General features: G+C 40.4%; 1 protein-coding gene across 1 annotated transcript in view; it reads left to right on the forward strand.

The window, feature by feature from the left end:
• Positions 1-20,754, forward strand: part of NDST2 (N-deacetylase and N-sulfotransferase 2) — a 131,103-nt gene that overhangs the window by 77,182 nt on the left and 33,167 nt on the right. The window contains exon 4 of the mRNA XM_058810167.1: positions 2,585-2,644. The gene's annotated coding sequence lies outside the window, so the exon portion shown is untranslated. The remainder of the gene's footprint in view (positions 1-2,584; positions 2,645-20,754) is intronic.

The raw sequence follows: 20,754 nt of genomic DNA on the forward strand, positions 1-20,754 counted from the left end.
TGAGTCTCTATATGGTACACACCCTGACTAACAGGAGTTCCTGCAGGAGCCTGCCTGACTGGTATACAAGCTCCTGAGCTTTCCCACTCCACTGTTATGGCTGGTAAATTTGCAAGTAAATACAAACATGGGAAAAGACATGATGCTTCTAGAGTTAATGACATCCTCCCAAAATCACTTAATTGTGTGCTAGGCAGAGTTTCGTTTCCATTAGTAAATGCTTTGATGCCTAGAGATGAAATGTGGGGTTGCCTCTTCTCTTCAGCATTTGGGAGCTGGTATTAAGCAGCTGTTGATAATGGTGTAATGTACACTTTGTGCTGAGGGCTTTGCAAACATACAGATGTGTTTGCTTCTCAGGGATGACATAGGCACAAGAGTATGTATGGAGGAGGGAAATGGGAAATCATTAGGTAAGTTTTTTGCCACCTCACTTGGCTTTCTGTGGAAATGACAACCGTGTAATCCCTTTCACGATGACTTCACGCTCCTTTAATTGAGGTTCTGTAAAATAAATCTTGTAGCAAAATCAGATTTGGCCAAGTCCAGTCTATTTTACTGATAGATTTTTCTGTCTGGTTGATAATATTGCTCTGTTCTTTGTGTTTAATCACTTATCAAGTATTGCATTCAGTTTAAATTCCCTGTTACGCCATTCAGCTGGCATTAAATTCTGCCACCTTCTTACCAAGCTCTGTTGCATTTCTACTTGTATCTGTTTTGACATGCCTTAGTGGAGAATTGGCACAACAAGCAGTTTCTTCACCTCCTTCCTATAACAATTTTCTGAGTTTCTGTAAGCACAGGAGTAAGTTGAATTTTTAAAAGCTAAAGACAAAGTTATTTGAAACTTACGTTCCTCTCTGAGCGTCTCCCCTGTATTTGCTATCTGCTAATTCTTTTGGGTTTTTTCAAGTTTTCTGTATTCTGGAAAGTAAAATCAACTAGATCAGAGTGATACTGTATCCTGTTCCAAATCAGCATCTTGGTAATAGTTTACACCAGAGAGTGCAAGATACTTTGCAGTGAAACAGAGATCCAGCCCCTATGGGAAACTTCTTTTAAATGCTAGTAGCTGGGTATTGGTGTATCTGCTTGTGTGGGTCTTACCTACTACCATGAGGGTAGAATTTTATAAATTCTGCTAGTAATTAACTTCCTAATTTGACTGTTTTTCTCAATGACTCTCATGGGATTGTACTGTGAAAAAAAAGTTTCTTTAGTTGTCTATTCTTTTTACAGTGAAATCAAACATTCACATCTCCTGTAGTTTAGTTGTTTTGTGGTTTCATCTGGCTGTTCCAATGTTTACACTGGTGTTTTGGGATCTGCGGAGGCCAGGCATGCAGGGCTTCTTATTCTGCTTTCTCAAGCTATTTCATGAAGGAAGACAAGAATTAATAGATCAAAAGAAAAGAGAAAAATTGTGTCCTACAGAAGGATAGGTGGTTTTTTTTACTAAACTAATCTTTATCTAACCAGGAAAGAGGACAAACTTTTGCTCTTGTAATTATGTGAGGAAGGCAGAGAGCTGGGTGTGCTTTGTTATATTTACAGGCAGGGCAAGTGTGGTTCTTGTTCAGTAATTGGCTGTAGAGATATTAAAGATTATTGGAAACTCAAAGGTCAGAACTTTTGCTGAATCGGGGTCTGTGTGAACTGGAAGGCTGCAGAGGTACCTGATGTGAAAGATCTGACTTCAGAGGCTGTCCAACAGGTACAGTAAAATTAGAGCAGTCTAGTCTGTGCCCCTCCCTGGGGGTGTTGGTGACTCATGAGACGCCCTCCCTGGCCAGCTGCTCTGTGTGCCTGGCTCAGTGTGTGTGTACACAGACACATTTCCTGAGCTTCAGCTGAGCTTCACAGAGTGCTGCCGTCCCTGTGATCACCAGCCAGGCAGAGGTGTGGAGGAGGGTGTGACTCCCTCCTTGGGGTAGCTTGGTTTTAGTTCACAGTATACCTAATTTTGAAGGCTTTGGGAATAGACTACACAGACTTTGTCACACCATTGAAGTTTTACTGAACTGATTTAGCTGTGGCTAAGACAAAAGAAGGTAACATGTTATAGTTTGCTTTGTTGGTTGTTTCAAAGACGACAATATTAATGAACAGGTGTGAGAAATCCCTTTCAGATTGTGCTGGCATTTCCAGTTCTCTCAGCTCATAATGAATTTGCTTGTTCTGTGAACTTTCTTTTTCCTTTGTGATTCTAAATCCAGGATCCTGGTTTGTTGACTGGGGGATTTTTCCCCCCTGCATTTTTCACTTCACACCTTGCCCCACTCTTTCTATCATGCACAGTTGAGCTTGCTGCAGTGCAGCCCTTGTCATTGTCTAGTCATTGCCAACATGGCTGTTGTCAGGGCCTCCATCTGTCCTCATGTCCTGTTTGGTGTAATGTAATCATTACCTTGCTTGTGGAGAGCCGAGGTGCTCCTGCTAAGTAAATGTTTACCAACACTGCTGAAGGCTAACTTAGGGAAGAGAGAGAGGGAAAGATTGTTTTAAATGTTGTTTTCTTTATTTTTTTTAAACAGAACCTTGTTTTAAATTTTGTTTTGTCTATTTATTTTTTTTAAAACAGAACCTTGTTCCTGAGTGAAGCAACTGATGAGTGCTTTCCTTCACCAGACTGTGATCAAAAGTAAGTGCACAATCTTTTGCATTTTTATGGACTGATATATTCAGATTTGGTGAGGGGAAGGCCTCAAGTCCTCCTGAGCGGTCTCATGTCAGAAAAGAGACGTGGATTTAGGAGGAGGCTAGACTATTTTGCTGCAGTGTGAAGGTGCACTCTCTTTCATCCCTCTATAAAGAGTTGCAGAGGAAACAATTTCATGTCTCTGGTCTTCAGTTGTACTGTTGTCAGCACAAAGTGGCAGATGAGTTAACTTAGATCAGGAAGGAATTTCTGATGCAGTTCTGGGACTGTAATACTGTGATAGGACTGGGTTGCTTACTGCAAAATATTACTTTATTTAGATGGAGTTACTACTTCCATACCTTCTGGGCAAAATATGGGGCAATGTCATTCATTATCCATTAACTCTGCCTTTGAAAAGAAATGGGAAGGATGTGGGCTAAAAAGCTTTTAAAGTTTCAGGTTTTGCGTTTCACAGTCTCTGACCCATGCATAACAGCTGTAAGATCCCTTTGGGAATAACTATTTATGTTCCTCCCAGCATACTGGAACTGCATTCATGACTTAAACCCACAGGAAATATCATAAATGTAATTAAAAATTAAAAGTCGAAATACTGGATTGGTCAAAATTCTGTGCTGAAGGAAAGGAGTCCTACTTTCTTTCTCCCCTCATTTCTGTCTGGATGAATAGTGAGGGAAGGTTATTCTTGTGGAGTTTATTTAGTATATATGTTTGAATACTGCACTCTAATGTAGCAAAAAAGCACTGTTCTGCCAGGTTGTCTGACGGAAAACTTGCAGAGATTCAGCCTCCTGTAATATTTATGATTTTCAGGTGCTAATATACTTACAAAAGTGTTAATCCTGTCTTAGGAGTGGAAGTTCCTACAATCAGTGCAGTAGAAAGACTGATGATGTGGTCCACTGAAAGGTTCTTAGATTGTTTTCTTGGAAAGAGCAGGGATGATTTAGTTCTGTATGTGTGCTAAACAAATCTGATTGAAATACTTTTTCATGCCTTAAAGAGTGCTGTATGGGTTTCTCAGATTGCTTTATTTGAGTAGACCACTATGGCTTTAACTGCAGAAAATCGGGGGCAGAGAAAGGAGGACGGAACTGCTCGTGACTTAGGCAAGTAGCCTGGGTTTATGGAAAGGAGATTACAGAGCTGGTGCTTAGTGCTGAGTTCCAGTGTACAGTAGCTGAGGTGGTGAGGAAAGGAAACGTGGATATGCTGAAACAAAGACTTTGGGCTCTTTGAGCCCTACATAGGCTACAATTCTAAATTCCTTTGTATGTCAACCAGAAGCTGAACTTCACTGAATTTTCCTGTTAAGGCTCTGATACTGTTGCCCAAATGAAAGATTTCTTCCCAGGCTGATTTCCACCCAGGTCTCACTTTCTTTTGGCAGCCACTCACACTGCAGCTTTATGCTTTTCCACAACCCTAACCATAACCCTGAGTTTTCTACAGACATGTAGACAAGAGTCCTTAGGTCTTGGTTGGATAAAAGGATTTTGGAAGAGAGGTATGACCTGTGTAGGTGATGTGGCCTTGTTATCATAACTCCTTCCAGTGTGATTCAAATACTAAATCTTGTCTCCTGTAAACTTTTTATCAGTTTTGCAGGTGATATTTGCAGAGAGACTAGTAAAGGAACAAAAATTACTTGAAATGTGTGATACATGTTTGTATACTTGCAGTACATTCTTGTGAAGAGTAAACTGGTAGAAGAAGCTGCAGCTAAGATTGCAAACTCAAGGTTTTAAAAAGAATAAATTGCATAACAATTTGATGTGGAGTAGAATGAGTGTGTAGTGACCACATTAGCATTCTACTCAGCTTGAATAGTGATGTACTTCCAGAGACATTTGGTGTAACTTTCACATTGATAGATATTTATAGTAAGTGAGAGTCAAAATATTAATGGAACACTTCATGTGTTCCGCTAGTGTCAGTGTGTATATGACAGCATGGCTAGAAGAGCAAAGGGAGAGCAATGTTTGACTTAAGGTAGAGCCACAGTAAATTGCTACTACACCACTGATTTCATTGACACAAAGGGTAGAAAATGGGACAGACAGCAGAAATGTAGAAATTATAGGAGATGGAAAGGGGACCATGCAGTTAGAATATACAGCCAGGCAGTCCATACAGAATCCATTTCAGTCTACATAAAAGCAGAATTATTGGAAATTTTAAGTTATTATTATTAATTTAAAAGTGGAATTTAGGCTTTCCTTGTACCATCCTTAGCAATACTTACTAATTGCTTAAGACTAATGTCTTAGTGCTTCTTGCCTATGCCAGCAATATCCCACAGTTAAATTACAGAGAATGCCAAAATGCCTGTAGCATACTTTTCAAAAAACATTTATTTTCCCAAAAGTCTTTATTTTCCTGTGAGATATCTCAACTCTATTCAGTTGTGGCAGAAATAGAGGGGCAAATAACTTCTTTTCTATTATATTTTAACTTTTTCTTATTCCTACCTGTGTTTGTTTTGTTAGTTGGTTCTAATGAGGATTTGTCTGCCAGGTCAGTCACCTTTGCAGTCACCAGTTCTTCATCTCCATGTCTGGAGCACGTTGCAGTAAACCAGTTCCTCTGAAACTTTGTGGAATTGACCTAATATTATCAAAGGGGTGCTGTCATCGAAGCATCTCCAGAGGTGTGCTAGTTTATTTAAATAGTGTGCCTTCATGACATTGTGCCACATTTATTCAATAGGGATGAATTCTAGTGCTTGGACAGGATTTAGTTTTAAACATTTCAATTAGCTTATTGGTCTGATGTTTGAGAACTGGCACATTCATTGTAGATTTTTGCCAGCTGCAATTTACATCATTTTTAAGGATTGGCTATTGCTGAAGATGAGTCTGTCAAGTATTAAATATTAATACAAAAATTAATTAACTACCTGAAATTGTAAGCACTATGAAGTGGAAAGACCATGTAAGACTAGTAACTGCATAGCCATACCCACTAACCTCATTATCCTTTCCTCCATTTAAGCATACTTTGTCCCCAAGTGGGCCTTGGAGATCTGTGAGGTAAGAAATGTGAGCACAGCTGAACAGAAACAAATAATTAATTACAAAGCAGAAGGGCATGACTTAGGGTGCTTTGTGGGGGCCTGTTCCTCCCTTCTGGATGTATCATCTGTTTGTCAATTGAATGGCTTAACTCTGACCCTTTTTACCCTGTTCATCATGCATTTTAAATGAATATCATGGCTGGGGAATGCTGCGTTCAATATATTAATTTTCCCCTCCCTTAACATGGAAGATTAAAAGTAACACATTATTGTTAGGTTTTCTTCTATAAATGCAGATGCATATTCTTCCTTTCTTTCACCTTCTTTCACAAAATGATTCATGTGCTTAATATATTACAAAACTCTGTTAGTCTCTCAGATTTTATTTACTGTATCTGGTATTAAAGTTGTTGGTCCAAGGATCCACACCAAACTGCCAAGGTCTGTCTGAAGGCCATGCTTAAAGGCTTCAGAAATCAACTTATGTTTTGATTATGGACAACTTGGAGGGCTTCCCAGAAAAGACCTGGGCAGCTGACAGTTAAGAGATGAATATTGCTTCCATTGATTTTTACATTTGTTCCTGCAACCGCTATGCACCAGCCTGTTGTGAGTGTACAGCACGAGCTAGGAGCTGAGGTAAGTCAGAAGACAAAGGTGACCCCAGTGCAGCAGTGCCACCACTGATGGGGCACAGTTCCACAGGGTCTGAGCGTGGCAGGCAGAGCTGGCCCCTAGTGACAGGGTTTGTTGACACTCCCAGCTAAGAGGGAGCAATGAGGTTCCATCCAGGAGTTTAAGATGGGGCTGGAGACAAAGCAGCATTGTGGGTCCAAAGGCCACCCAGGAGACAGGGCCAAAGACAGAGCTGGGTTCACGTTACACCATGTGTATGAGGGATCTTTCCAGAAGAAGAGCTTCCTACAGCCTAAGTCAGTCCAGGAGGTGAAGCCAGAGGCAGTGCTGCAGACTGGTATACCTGCAGCAAAGTTCAGGCAGAGAGCAGGGGGCCAGGCCCAGCCTTAAATCAGAGTGCAGAGGGAGTGTATGGAGGTCCACTTGAGAGTAGTCCATGTCATCAAAGGCTGATGGTGCCTCAGGTACTGAGACCTTTAGTTTCTTAATGGGATGAAGGGTTGTTTGTTCCCTCTACTGCCATCTCACACGAATTTTAATTATATAACTGGTACCAATTACAAAGCCTCTTTGTTTCACTGAAGAAAAAGAAAAGTTTTCCCTCACATGTTTTTTCTGGCTTCAGAAATTGCTGCCTTGCTGGATAGGCACTCATTCCAAATGGAGTGGATAGTGGTTCACTTGTCTCCTGCTGTTAGAGACAGAGGTGTGCTTTTAGGATACAGACCTTTTGCTGTTTGTTTGTTTTGCTTTGTTTTGTTTCCCCTCTTAATTCCAACATCAACTACAACCAGAGTGGCAGGAAGGACCTTTTCAAGAACCACTCTTGTTTTCTGTTTCAGTGCCAGGACAAAAAAAAGGATAATGTGATATATCTGTCTTTGATTGAATTTCAGGTAGGGTAGATTTCACCAGAGGTGACATGAACATTCAAGCCAACTAGAAATTTACCAAAGTGCATGCAAATAAAATTACTTGATTGAAGCTGAAGAGATTCTACCTACTGAAGTCTGCAAAGTTGATCTCCTTTCTCAGCTCAATCCCAGCCTCCATTCTGGCAATGTTCACCTGGCTTCTTAAGGCAATAAGCTCTTGTTGGGTTTAATTGTAGTCTTCCTTGTGCTTTGGGTGGATCTCTGTTATCCTTAGTTAAAGAGGAAATTCAGGAGAGGAAACTGTTCTTCTGTTAACAAGCAGATATTGGCTGGGTTAAGTGCATCCTTGCATCTTCTATCCCTTCCACAGCTGCTAAGATGCATGAGAAGTTTTACCTTCTCCCTTAGTGATCCCTAGAAAATCTGAGTTGTGCCCAAGTATCTTTTTGAAAAGAGCTAAGGTAATATATACTCTCTATCAATATTTGGGTGAGGAAGAACGGAGAAACTCAAAGGAAATAAACTTTTTTCAACTAGTAAGTGCAGTATTTAAGTACCTCAATAGTAATCTATCTTTGCTGGAATTTTTTCAGGGAAATTTACACACAAATATGTTTGGTCTTCACTGGCTTCAGTGAGAATTTCAAGATTTATGGGACTGGCTACATTATATCCTGTGTGTTGTCTTCAACTGTGAATATGGTAAATTGAGTTAATGAGATGGTGGACAGAGCCCTTGGGGGGACAAGATCTGTGAACAGGGTAGACTGGGGATGGGGAGGGTTTGTGGGTGTGTGTGTGTGTGACTGAAGAACTTGGGTGAGTAATTCTTACTTGGCACTTTACCATAAACCATTCTAGATTTATGTCTTTCTCTCTGGAGTTTAAGATAGAACTATCAGTGCTATTGTGTCATGATGACTTACAACTAAGGCTTGATCAAGAAAAAAATTTCAAATAATGTAAGCTAAGCACATGTCTTACTGTGTCTTGGTAGCCAGAACCATTTAGGCCTTCACTGTTTCTCAAGTGAAATCTGTGTGAAAACCATAATAAACCTGAGGTATTTTGAAAAACGTGTAACAGAAAAACATGCCCCTTAAGCATGGCAGGGCATGAAAAATGTGTTTTGTCCAGCTGTTTAAAGTCTTAGTGAAAATTCAAGTAAACATTGTAGTATAGCTCAATGAATGAGAGGCATCCGAGAGGATTATCAAGTCCTGCTTTATGAAGTTAGGATTTCAGTATATGTCTGTTAGCAGATTTGCTTGGACAGTTGGATTTTACTATTTTTTATTTCATGTTTCAAGATTGGGTTATTTACAATCTAAGGCCACTTAGTTGAAACGTATTTACTTTGGTATCATGTGCTCTTTTAAGCTGATATAAAACACAGCAAGCAGTTTGGATTTTATCAACATCTTAGAAATTATACCATTATACAGTATGACCCTGGTGAGATGGAAATACTGCAAATGCTGTTAACATTTTTGTAAAAACCATGATTCTTTTTTAAGGTGTAGGGACTCTAAAAGACATCTTTCTTTCTCTGAATTGTTGGTTCTGATTTTTAGATGAGTTTTCCAGATTATGGGTGTTAGAAGTAGAGGAAAGATACTGGCTGGTCCGTAAATACTGCAGCATGCACAATTTCAGCCAGTGACAGAAGAGAGACTTTCATCTCAATCATGACTAGATATTTTGAATTTGTTTTCATTTTTCTGGGCATTACCCTCACAAAAATTACCTTTTCAATCTGTTTTAATTCACAAATGCAAAAAAAAATTACCTAATAAAGATACTGACACCTTTACATGGAATTAAAGCTTCTGAGGATTGGCTTAATTTTCTTGGTGATGTTTTCTTGGACCCCTCAGAAGTAGTCTGCTGATTCTGGTGGAGACCCTCTGCTCTGGTGTTGTGTGATTCTGCAATTGTGCTCCTGCTGTCTCTGTGATTAAAATACATTGAGTAGCAAATATAAAGATCATGCAGTAGTGTCAGAAAGGCCTTGTATATCACAGTCAGCACTGGGCATGTTATTGAAAGACCTACAGGGTTATCCCAATGAGTAGGAAGCTGCCTGGAAGGGGAGACTGTCCTTAAATTGAGCAGCAGTAGAGACTGTTTGTTAACTGGTTGTAATATTTGTAATTTCCCCCTTTGTTTCCAGAGCTCTTTGGAAAACATCACCACAAGCCAACACTGTGCAGAGCTGCATTATTGTGTTGTGGTAGGGTAATTAGGACTGAACTGTGTAGAAAAATACCATTGAAATCTCACCAGAACTACCTGCTGGCATGAAGACTGTAGTTCATGTACTTGCCCCTAAATGGTGCTTAACCTCAATTGGGCTAAGTTATTCCTCTGGTTGCCATTGATTTAGGGACCACTGTGGAGTAGTTGTGGGAGTTGGTGGGGCATGGGAAAGGGCAGGAGGTTTGGTTAAGGAGGATGAAGAAGAGGAAGTCTAACCTTTGAGAGAAATACTGAAGTTGTGACTTTAGGCAGCGAGCAAAAGTTAATTGTCTTCATGTATATGGAGCAGTAGTAATTCTTCTTTCTAATATTTTCTAAACTAATAGATTTGAAAAGATTACCAGCAAGTGTCCAGTAAGCCTAAATCTCTATAAAACACTGGAGACTGGAGAAAGGTGTATTAAGTGTATAGTGGAAACCCATAATGAAAATCTCAGTTATTCTAAAAACTGGTTCTTTGTTGTATGGAGTCAGAATTTTCTGTCATCTTTGTGATTAGTGGAGTATCAAGAGATTTCCAACATCTGCTGTTTGTATACTGCAGCTTGAATGGAAAGGGTTTGTTTACTGGCATAGATGGGAGCTCAAAAATGTAATGGTTTTAGGTTATGATTCTATGAAAATTTTTGTCAGCATTATCCATCTGCAGTTCACAAAGGCTTGCAGATTCGCAGTGCTGCATTGTAGCATGACATGTATGTGAGATGATTTTTTTTTTTTGAATGAGGCAAAATAGAGAATTGTCTCCTCTCTTAGATGTGGAAACAACATTTTTCAAAGGAGCTCAACTTCCATTTATCTTTCATTGATTGATTAGAACAGCAGCTCTAGTTTTATGTGTGTAATCCTTATCCCTCAGCACCTCGTCTTTTATTCACCACTTAGCAATAAATATCTTTGTGGCTATGTGCTTTCCCTTTTGAAATACTTCAGTGCTTTTTTCAGTTTTCATATTAAAAAAGTGAATGAAGAATTTGTGCTTTTTTTGTAATATAAGGTAATGTAATGTTTTTGTAATATATCTTCTAGGATTAAAAAACACTGAGCAAATCTTTGTGCCATTGTAGGACAGAAAGAATACCTATTGTGTGCCTATTCAGAATTAGTTTTATTGTTAATTCAAAAGGAAAGTAATTTACTCTTAATAAACATTTTAAAACATTTTCTACCTTAGCTTCCAGGAGGTTTTTTTTTTTGGTCCTGCCAAAACAATGAGACAGTAGGAAATGTCTTTAAGGCAGACCTTAAAGCTGGACATTCTACAAAAGCAAGTTAAATCATAGTAGGTAAACCCAAGAGCCTGGTGCTTGACCCTTGTTTCTGATTTTAGTTTGTTATCATCAGGATAAAATTTTTAGGAGGTGCTTTTTTCACCTTATAACAGAGATGGCAGTTGATGAATCAGTGAGATTCAGGCCTCTTCCAGAGTGCTCTCTAGTACCCTGCAACATTCCATTGCATTAAGGTCGCCCTGTCTTGCTACAGCAGTGTTTGCTGTGCACTGTCAGCTCCTGTTATAGGAACTCCTCTAGAGATGTGTGCTAGTATGTCATCCTGTCTGAAAACCCTCTACTCCCAAACCCTGACTGGCAAAGGATACAACTTTGAGCATACCTGAGGCATTGCATCTTTGAAGAGCAGAGTATGCTGCTGTGCTAGGAAGTGCCTCCTTTCCTGCCTGTCTCTCTGCTTCTCTACAGCACCGTTTCCTGTTACCTTTTGAAGTAGAGAGCCCCTCTTGTGCCAGGCTTTCGGGAGTTTAGCTCCTGCCCACCCCCCAACCATTGCTACCAACAGTGCTTACACAGGGACAGAGCATAATCTGAGATTTATGTATTTGTTCTTTTAACATGTTAATTTTTTATTAGTGGTGCACAAGAAGGTGATTTTTCTTTGTCCCTCTGTAGCTTTATTCCAGTCTCCAGATTCCAATAATAGTGTCTGAATATACATAGTTGATTTGCTCCCTGCACTGCCCCAAATGAGATCAGTTCCCTGAGTGAATCTGCAAGCCACATTAGGGCAAGAGAAGCAATTTACTGCTGCTGAATACATTTTCTGAGTGTAGTTTCTTTCATCTTGTCAGCTTGTCAGTCAGAGGCATCCATAAACCCTTGACAGCTTCAGAAGATGAACTCTGGCAGCAGGCTGTCAGAGTGCCAGGCACTGCTGTCTGTGGGCTCCCTTTTTTCACTCTCCCCATTTGCCTGCCTTGCTTGCTCTCCCTCTGCCTGCCAGCCTCTCTCTTCTTTGTCTCCCTCTCCCTCCTCTTCCCCCACTCACTCCCCACCTCCCTCTACCTTATTGATGTGGGTTTAGGTGCTGCTGTTCTTGGTGGTGGCACCTTTACAGTTTGCTCCTTCACCCTTGCCACTGGAACAAAAGGAGAGCTGGCTGCCCATGGTGCAGCACCTGCCTTTGCAGCCTGGGTAGTGACAGGGAGGGAAGTGGGGCGCTCTGCGTGCTCGCCTGCCTGCGCCAGCAGTGAGCTTGTTCAGTCACTTTGCTATAAATGCCTTTGAACTGCTGCCAGATCCCATTGTCTGCCGTGCAAATGGAGTTCAGCGCCCCACCGTGATTAGATGCACAGTGTGTAAGAGGAGGAAGGAATGGAGGAGCTGTTCCCACCCTGAGTCGCATCTCGAATCTGCCGTGTGCCATGAGAAGCTGAGCCCTGGACCATGCCTTCCTTTGCACTGGACCATGCCTTCCTTTGCACACCATCTTCCTTACTTTCCTCTCATTGTTCCTGAGATTTCAGGGAGTGACATGGAAGCTTTTCAGAGAGGAGCTGCAAGGCAAGATAGATTCTGGGTGGAAGGGAGCTGTGCTTTTGGATTGTTTACGTGGGACTGTGCTTTGCCCACCACCTACCTGTAGCTGCTATACGGTGTAGCAGCTAGTCGTTAATGATGCTTATGCTCAGCACTAACGTGCTCTTTTTAATAGCATGAATTTATTTACATTTTTCCATTTGCCTGTGCTTAAAATTACAGCATCCTTAGGTTGACAAAATGTGAGAGATTTTGGCAACACTGATTAAAGGGAAGGCAGCCACTGGTACTAATGGTTTATCCATCTACCAACTGTGCAGCCCAGCTGCCCTTCCCCAGAAAGGCCAGCTCACTGTATGATTTTTGTGAAGACCACTTCTTAGGTTTTCTTGCTTTCCATTTGGCTCTGTGTCTTTCCTTGGGTTGCTGACTGTCTGATCTCTTTGGATAGAGTAACTGCATGTAAGGATTTCACTTTTAAAGGTAGGAATTTGAATCTTTGTGCCTATCTTCGCTGTTACTTGTCTAAGTGCTACTTAGGTTGTTACAAGAAAACACTGTTTTCTTTCATGCCTTGCTGTTTGACTGCTTGTTAACCAGTCATTATCTGCAAGGACAATGCTTTGAGAGGAGGATGGAGGAGCTGCTATTCAGTGACTGTATTAGGCAGTGCACTAAGTGGAGTTGGCAGGGCTTGTATCTCATACTGATATGCCTGCTATAGTTCTTTGCTCATTAAGCTCTTTGTTAGTTCCTTCTCCTCTGCCTCCCCTTGCTCTCCTTTTCCCTCCCCACAGAATGTCTCTGCATCTAACCTTGCTGCTGGGTTAAATTCATGTTCTGAAATATGCTGGAGGAGGATGAAATCTGGCCTGTGATGAACTGGTGGCTCATTACTGCACTTGAGTAGCACGGGGAAGGTGGTTGTAGCTGCACACGCCTTTGCCTAGGCTGCTGCTCATGATGCACTATAAATAGACACTCCCTTGAACCTTCATTGTCTTGGCTACCTGACTGGTACATGAAGAGATCTCAGCAATATTGGTAATTGATGAAATCACTGTAAAGATCAGACCCATTATAGAGAAGATCTAAAAAAATCAGAAGATGCCTTATATGTTTTCTGAGGACTAAACCACAATTATTAGTGTTTTGTCACACAGCAATCTAAATTCTCGTTTGCATCTCAAGAGCAAAGCTAGTTCTGCTTAGTTAATATTTAGCAAGATGAAAGGTCAGAATTTGAAATTTTTATACATATTATTTTTCCTTTAACCATAGACTAGTAAATGATGATCCTTTGGTTAACAGTGTGTTTGATTTCCATTATTTTTTTAGTTTCTTGGAGAAGAGATTCAATTGGAACACTGAGGATTTTTCTGGTCATTAAGAAACTTCTTGATCCTTGAGCTGACATGTAGCTGCCATTCTCTTGGTCAAGGCACATTAAACAGAATTTGGGTCTTTGAAAATATTCTTTTATTAACCAGTCACATTCATGTCAATAGTACAGATGCTTCTGAAATTTGACCAGACACTGCAGATGTAGAAAGCAAGAGCATGGCCTGGAGCGTAGACTTGAGACTTTTCACCAGGCCTCTTTTGTTAATGGTCTTTGATTTTTCATTTTAAAGTAACAAATATAAGTTACATGGTTAGCCTGCATTGTAAGCATCAGTGTAGACTGTTGCTCTCTAAAACCTGCCCTCACAAATGTGACTTTATGGAAGAGTAGACACAGTTTTCAATTACCTTCTCTACCGTTCCCCTTCACTCCCCAAATTCAGCTCATAAAGGATGAGGAAGGGTGATGATCTGTTTAAGTGATGTCATATCTTAGCTAAAATTGCAGTGAGTTTTTTTCCATATTGTTTTAGGATGTGGCCTTTCCATAAGCCATCCAGTTCAAGAATCCCAAAGATATCAAGAAAAGGTACATTTTGATAGGCATACTTAACCAAAAGAGAGCCAAAGAACCCTGCTGAAGGGCTGCTGCTGACTCCAAAAATCTTGAATCTTACTTCACTGCTGGAATTGTCAGACAGCCTCCCATGTGGCTTTTCAGCTTTGATGATTTGAAGGAAATTACTAAAAATACAAATGATCTTTCAATATAAACATTCTCTTTTCTCTAAACCATTGGAAATGCTGTATTAACTGTTCACCTTAGATGAAATATAACAGAAAGTTGTTAACCCTGCTGCTGTCCTTCCTGTGGAAGAACAATGTTAGGCACAGCAAAAGGCTGCAGTATGTCAGAGGTGTTTCAGGAATACAGCAGCCGTTTGCCTCAAGGCACAGTTAAGCTCACATTGCAAGGCCCCTGTTCAACCTGGTGTTACCACTTGGGTATATATAGATGTGTCCCTGTTGTTGTACGTCCTTTCACACCTGGACCTTGCTGAATTTTTCTTGCAGCAGGATGAAGTGCCAATTGTAGAGCAGAGCTGGACAGGAGCAGGTATTGGAGTAGTTATCGCTCTGTGGGGCGCCTGTTTTCTGATGCTTGTGATGGAGTCACCTGGTGCAGTAGTAGAAGCATTCGGTTATGTTTGAAAGCTGGGACCTTTGTCTTATTCTCTGCAACGCTAAAAAGAAAGTGGTGGTTTCAATAACCTTGTTTCAAAAGAGACACTTGATAGTGCTTGTTTGTAAAAAATGTTGGGTGTTGGAAAACAGGAGGGAGAGGATGTAAAGAGGGAAGGTCTGCAGATTAAGCCTACTTGCACACATTATGATGAGCCCAGGCATGAAGTGAAAGGAGAACTCTGAGCTCTTCATTATCTAATGCTCTCTTAGGGCAATAACAAATTCACTATGGAGTCAGCAAGCGCAGCCTAGGGGCTTGTGATGAGGGAGCACACATTGTTCTTAGAATATGGCTGCTGCTGGAATATTTCACTGCAAATATAAAGCCACTTTTAATGCAAAATATTCCTCAAAGGAATTTGGTTTTGTAGCTTGCTATTTGAAAAGCTGCTTTCAGTCAATGTGATGCCTTCTTCCAAACAAAAGGCTGTGAAGTTAGGTATTGTATGAACATAGCATAGTCTTGCTTTTTCATACCCCTTATATGAACTGAGGTTATGCAGAGACTCTCCTTTTTGGAACTGAAAAACCCAAAGAGAGATGTTTACCCCTCTCTGCTTTAGTGTGTTGTAGCTTTTCAGTCTTTTTCTGGTGCTTAGTGACCACTCTATATTGTGTGCTTCATTTCAGAATAAGTAAGTCATTTTTGTACTGAAAATTCAAATGCAGAATATATTTGTGTGAAGGCCAAAGAGTCTTCCTGGGGATAGGGATGAGAATGTGGGAGAGCACATAATAAAAACCTCCAGAGTCTCCCACTGATAGATTGTTTGGTTTGTATTTTTATAAGGAGCAGGGGATAGAAGATAAGGTGTTACTTCTGAGGTGGAAGCATTTATGGCATTGATTCAGCCTGCAGATGTTACATCAGTTGGTGGACTACTCTGTTTAGCGTTGTGGAGGAAAGTGGAACTCTCCCACAGACATAGAGGACTCCTATATGTCCTCTCTATTTGTATTCTTAGCAGAGTATTTGCAGAGTCTAAGGTGATTCTTCATATAAGTAGTTTGACCTAAAATAAACTCTGTCTTCCCTCTTTTCAATAAATTAAATGTCACTGCCTGTAGTTTAACCTCCGAGGTGGCTCTTGTTGAATGAATGTGATTCCCGTTTTGATGCAAATAACAGCAGTGAAGCAAAGGAAATGCATGAGACCCTGGAAAATGCAGTGGAGGGGAAGAGAATTTTCACATCTTCCTTGGTTTGTTGTTAGCAAACCAAGCTGAGTTACAGTCCTTCTGCTGATTGAGAAGTGATGGAGAATTTTGGACTTTCTGTCTGTCTCAGATCTGGTTCTTTGGAGCGTTTGCAGTAGAGCAGCAAGTGGTGGCAATCCCACCCTTATCACTGTTTTGAAGTTTGTGTTTTACCCAGGTAACACCAGGATACCAATTCATTCTGATACATTCACAAAGTGCTGTAGAGACATTGATGCTCAGCGTCTTTGTGTCATGTGATTCCCATTTTCCGGATGGATTTCCAGAATGTGTAACCGCATCAAGGCAGAAGTGGAGTAAAGGACTGAAGTCAGCTGGGGAATTCATTACCCTTGAACTCCCTAGCGTTTAGGATGATGTCTGACTTCCTCCCAGAGAGTACATGAAGAAATCTCACTGTCTTAAAGATTCTTTGAATCCATTTCTTCTGTTTGTGGACCAGTGCACAAAGAGAAATGAAGATTTATATGTCCCACCCTGTCTCATCTCCTGTGATAATGCTGTTTGTCCTTTTGTTCTTCTAACCCTGCAAAAACAGAAAGACAGAAACCAAACAGGGCACTGAAGTTTCTCTGGCAACTCCTAATGTTGGTCTCTTGAACACAGAATCCTCACCTGTAGCTCATCTGTGGAGTCTTCCTCTCTGAATGCTTTGGGAAATTGGCATTCAGGTGAGAGGACAAAAATTGGGTCCTTAATTTATGTATGCAGGAATTAGAAAACAGTCATCCTGTCTAACTCTGGAGGAGCTGAGGGAGGGTAGCAGAAAGCTGAAAGTTATCGTGTTTTCAGGCTGAAAACTTGATAACCCTTAACCCATGCCCTGTGGCACTGCTGCCCAGGGACAGCCTGGCTGAGCACAGGGACACCAGGGCTTGAGACCAAGGCTGTGTCCCTGGGTTTCCTGAGGCTGAAATGACCAATGTGTTTGTCAAACTGTCACCTTGTGTGGCTGAGGAAGAGAATGATGTTCAGGTCTGCTCTCCTGGGAGGGGTGGGGTGATACTGGTGAATTTGCACTGTTCTCCATGCCCCTCTCAGCTAAGAGGGAGGTCAGGCAGCAAAGCTGGCACCTGGCAGGCAGAGAGGAGGCTGGGTTCCATCCAGTGGCAGGCAGCTGCCTCATGATGCTGCCTGGTCGTGTCAACTAAATTGTTTGGAAAAATTCAGGCAAGCAATGGGGAATATGGGCAAAAATAAACAGGAAACCACTGGGGCAGGATTCTTGCTGTAGGTACCAAGATGTCAGCAGGTCCTCTGAATGTGGTTTCTGTTAAGACTTGCATTCACAGATATTCTGCAAGTCACTTAGCACTTCACGGGAGAGTGGGGACAAAGTCAAAGCATTTCAAATTACTGCAGAAGGACTAACCCAGATTCATAGTGAACACTGAATTTTACAGGCTTCATTTCTTTGTTGTATAAGAAAATAGCATGTCTTCCAAAAATGTTTTACCTTTATATTTCTATATACCATATAGAAATATGGTAGCTATATTCTATATTCTAGCTATAATTCTATATTCTATAATTCTATATTCTAGCTACAAAATTAATTATATGAGAGTTAAGTAGACCAAATAATTAGAGTTAAAATTAATTTCAGTATTTAACTTCTAAAATTAATGTCTAAAATTTTATAATATGTTTATCATTATATATTTTTCAGTAACATAGCTCATCAAAGTTGCTGTCTAGCTAAAAATTATTTATTCTGGTGTTTTGTCTGCAATGAAGAAGGTAGGAAACTTCAGAGATGGGATCCAGACTGTCTTTGTTCTCTCATTTGCAACACTGTTGAGTAGAAAAAGGAGGAAAACATAATGTCTGGAAGTACAGTGTTAATCTGAGGCTATGAGAAAGCATTAATTATTTAGTTATAGTGTTGCTGCAAAGTCGAGTTTGAATTAATTGAATGCTAAATGAAGTTGTTTCTCTCCCATCACATAGATGCACAAGATATAGTGTTAAACGATCTGAAAACTATAAAGTATCTGTTACTTCAGTGACATCAATTAGCACATTTGAACTTGGGATTTCAACATCAATGATGAAATTTCAGCGTTTATAATGTTTCTTGAGATTATTCTTTAATTCAGGTAATCGAAACTGTCAGCTAACTAATACCACTTTTGTCTCTGTGTGGGACATGGTTCACAATTTAAAGGGCAGAAAGCACTGTTGGAAGGTAGTTGACACAATTTTACTCTTTACATGATGTAGCTGTAGCCTTCCATTGCTCCAGAACACTTTGTTCTAGACGAAGGAGAGGGATGAACGCAGCGAGTACAGCAAGCGTGTTAGCTTTTCACAACCAAACCAGTAGTGCCCTTAGTCAGGATATGGATGCATTAATGTTGCAATGTGTCTGGAATATTGTGTGACATGGTGAATTTCAGAGGTCCAGACTGTATGAGCCCTCCTCTATCAGCACTAAATGCATAAGCTGTAAGCATGCTGGCCTGTTTCTGGTGGAATTTGTCTTTGAAGAGGAGTTGTTGAGCGTTTTAGACCATGTTTCTTTTGGTTATTAGAGGAAACTATGATTTTTTAAATGCAGGCAAGCTAGACCTAATGTCATAGGAAAATTCTGTCTTTAGCCAATACGATTGTGCCTCCTTAAGCAATGTGAGCTGTCACTTTCTCTTACTCCCCTCTGACACGCTGTGTGTCCCTCCAGTTATCTCACACTCCCACTCCCCTAGGGTTAGGGTCCTGAAAACCACAAAACCCAAAGCTCCAGGCACACTGCAGCTGCAAAAGGCATCCCAAGGGGAACACAGAACTGCCCCAACATGGCTTCCTCCACAGCTTTTTCCTTGGAACCAGCCTTAGCCCACGGCTGGGTTTACTGCTCTGCCTAGGGTTAGGGTTACACTTTGCATTTTGTTTCTACTGCCTTGTATTCCTGGAACAGTTTCCCAGTCTCGGCTGCCAAACCCTCCCTCCCTCCCTTTCTCTGCTCTTGTTAACCCGTTTCTTCCAGAAATCATTCCCACGTTGCTTAGTTGACTCATTGTCTCTGTTTTGTAGCCTTCCTTTCTTATATCTACTGTTCTGGGTCATGTTTCTTAATGTGAGATAGTACGTATGGCAAGATGGAGTGTATTTTTCCCTATTTTGAGTATTGTTTTCATTAGATCTTCATACAGTGATTAGTTATAACTTCCCCTTTTCATTTTGAGTGCAGAATTTTTCACATAGTTCGCTATTTTCTGTGTCCTGTTAAAGAGCAGGCACATTTTATCTTAACATAATTGCCAGGTTGTGGGGAGTAGTGTCTGTATTACAGCAAGTGCCATCAGCTAGCCTGTCTGCACAGGCAAAGTTCAGCTGTGTTGATCAACCTGCAGGGATGTGGAGTAGGAACACAGGGCTCGGGGCAGGCTGGGTGGTGCTCAGCAGCACTCCTGTCATTGCCCAGCTTCACTGCAGTAATTATGCTGCCGTGGCTGTTATTCCCTAGCATGGACAAGCTCACAGAGGCAGGCACGAGATGGATCTGCTTACTGTTGTTAAACCATTTTGTGTCTCTCTCTTTGTGGAACAAGTCTTTCCACAAAAACAAGTGCAAGACCCACCATACTGGTAGAAATACATGTTGGTAAGTGATTATGTTGTTGTATGCAAGTGGTGGATCCAGTTACTGTGCTCTCTGCAATGCATTTACTGACTGAGTACGTTGTACCAGACTAGACCAAAAGAAATGGGCTCTGTCCTGCTGAAGACCTCGCCAGACAGGCAGATGCACATTTCTACTTGGAGAGAATTTTTCTTTTCTGGCAATTCCCTTCATTCTATTCCAACTGAGATAAGGCAATTGGATCACTGATTTAAAAAAAAATAAAATTGTGATGTGCTGTTTTCAGTTCGCCTATTTGAACTAAGCTTAAAATTTGTTAAGAAAGCCAAAGAATCCCTGAAAACATTATTGTTGTGTTAGACTAAGTTTCATAATCAACATAATCATGCTTCTTTTTTCTTAAGTCCTACTTCTGATATCATCTGTCCTTGTCTCTTACTGCTACATGTGAAACAGAAATAGTTTCATAATTGTTTTATCCTGTAAATACTTATAAAAACTTGTAAAATGGCACAGACTAACGCCATTATTTTGACTCAAAAGTTAAACATGTTTTTTCATTATCAGAAACTATAAGTAAACTTAATATTTGATTTCTTCATGGAAGAAAATTTTCATGCTTCAACACATAAAGTTTTCATGTTAATAATAAAAAATAAATCCATTTTTCAGTAATTGATTGCGTTTCATTTTACTGCTACCTGTAAATTTGGGGGAAGAGTCCCCAAGATAGCAGAGTTATTCTCCAAAACCTATAATTGAGCACCTTACAGTTTTCAATAGCTAGATAAGTTTTACTTCAGCTGTAGTCCAAAACAGAGATCTATATTTTGCTCAAAACTCTTGAACTTTCCTGACGAAACTTCAGTTTTTTCAGAGGGTAGATTTGATTGCAAATATGGCAGCTTTTTTCCTGAGTTGTCCTGGGTACTGTTAATTAAGATGTTAATGAGGTCCTGGACTTAATTCTGCATGAATGAATATTTTAAGGATGCAGTACTTCATAGCAGAAAAAATCCTACTTGTAAACAGTTGACTAATTAAAAATGTAAGAATATAGCATTCTAGTAATTAAGTCTAGAAAATGGGGGAAAGACTAAAAGCTAGAGGCATGTAATTACAGTACAGTTTAAAATTTG

The sequence above is a fragment of the Ammospiza caudacuta genome, chromosome 9, assembly GCF_027887145.1.
Source record: "Ammospiza caudacuta isolate bAmmCau1 chromosome 9, bAmmCau1.pri, whole genome shotgun sequence".
NCBI lineage: Eukaryota > Metazoa > Chordata > Aves > Passeriformes > Passerellidae > Ammospiza > Ammospiza caudacuta.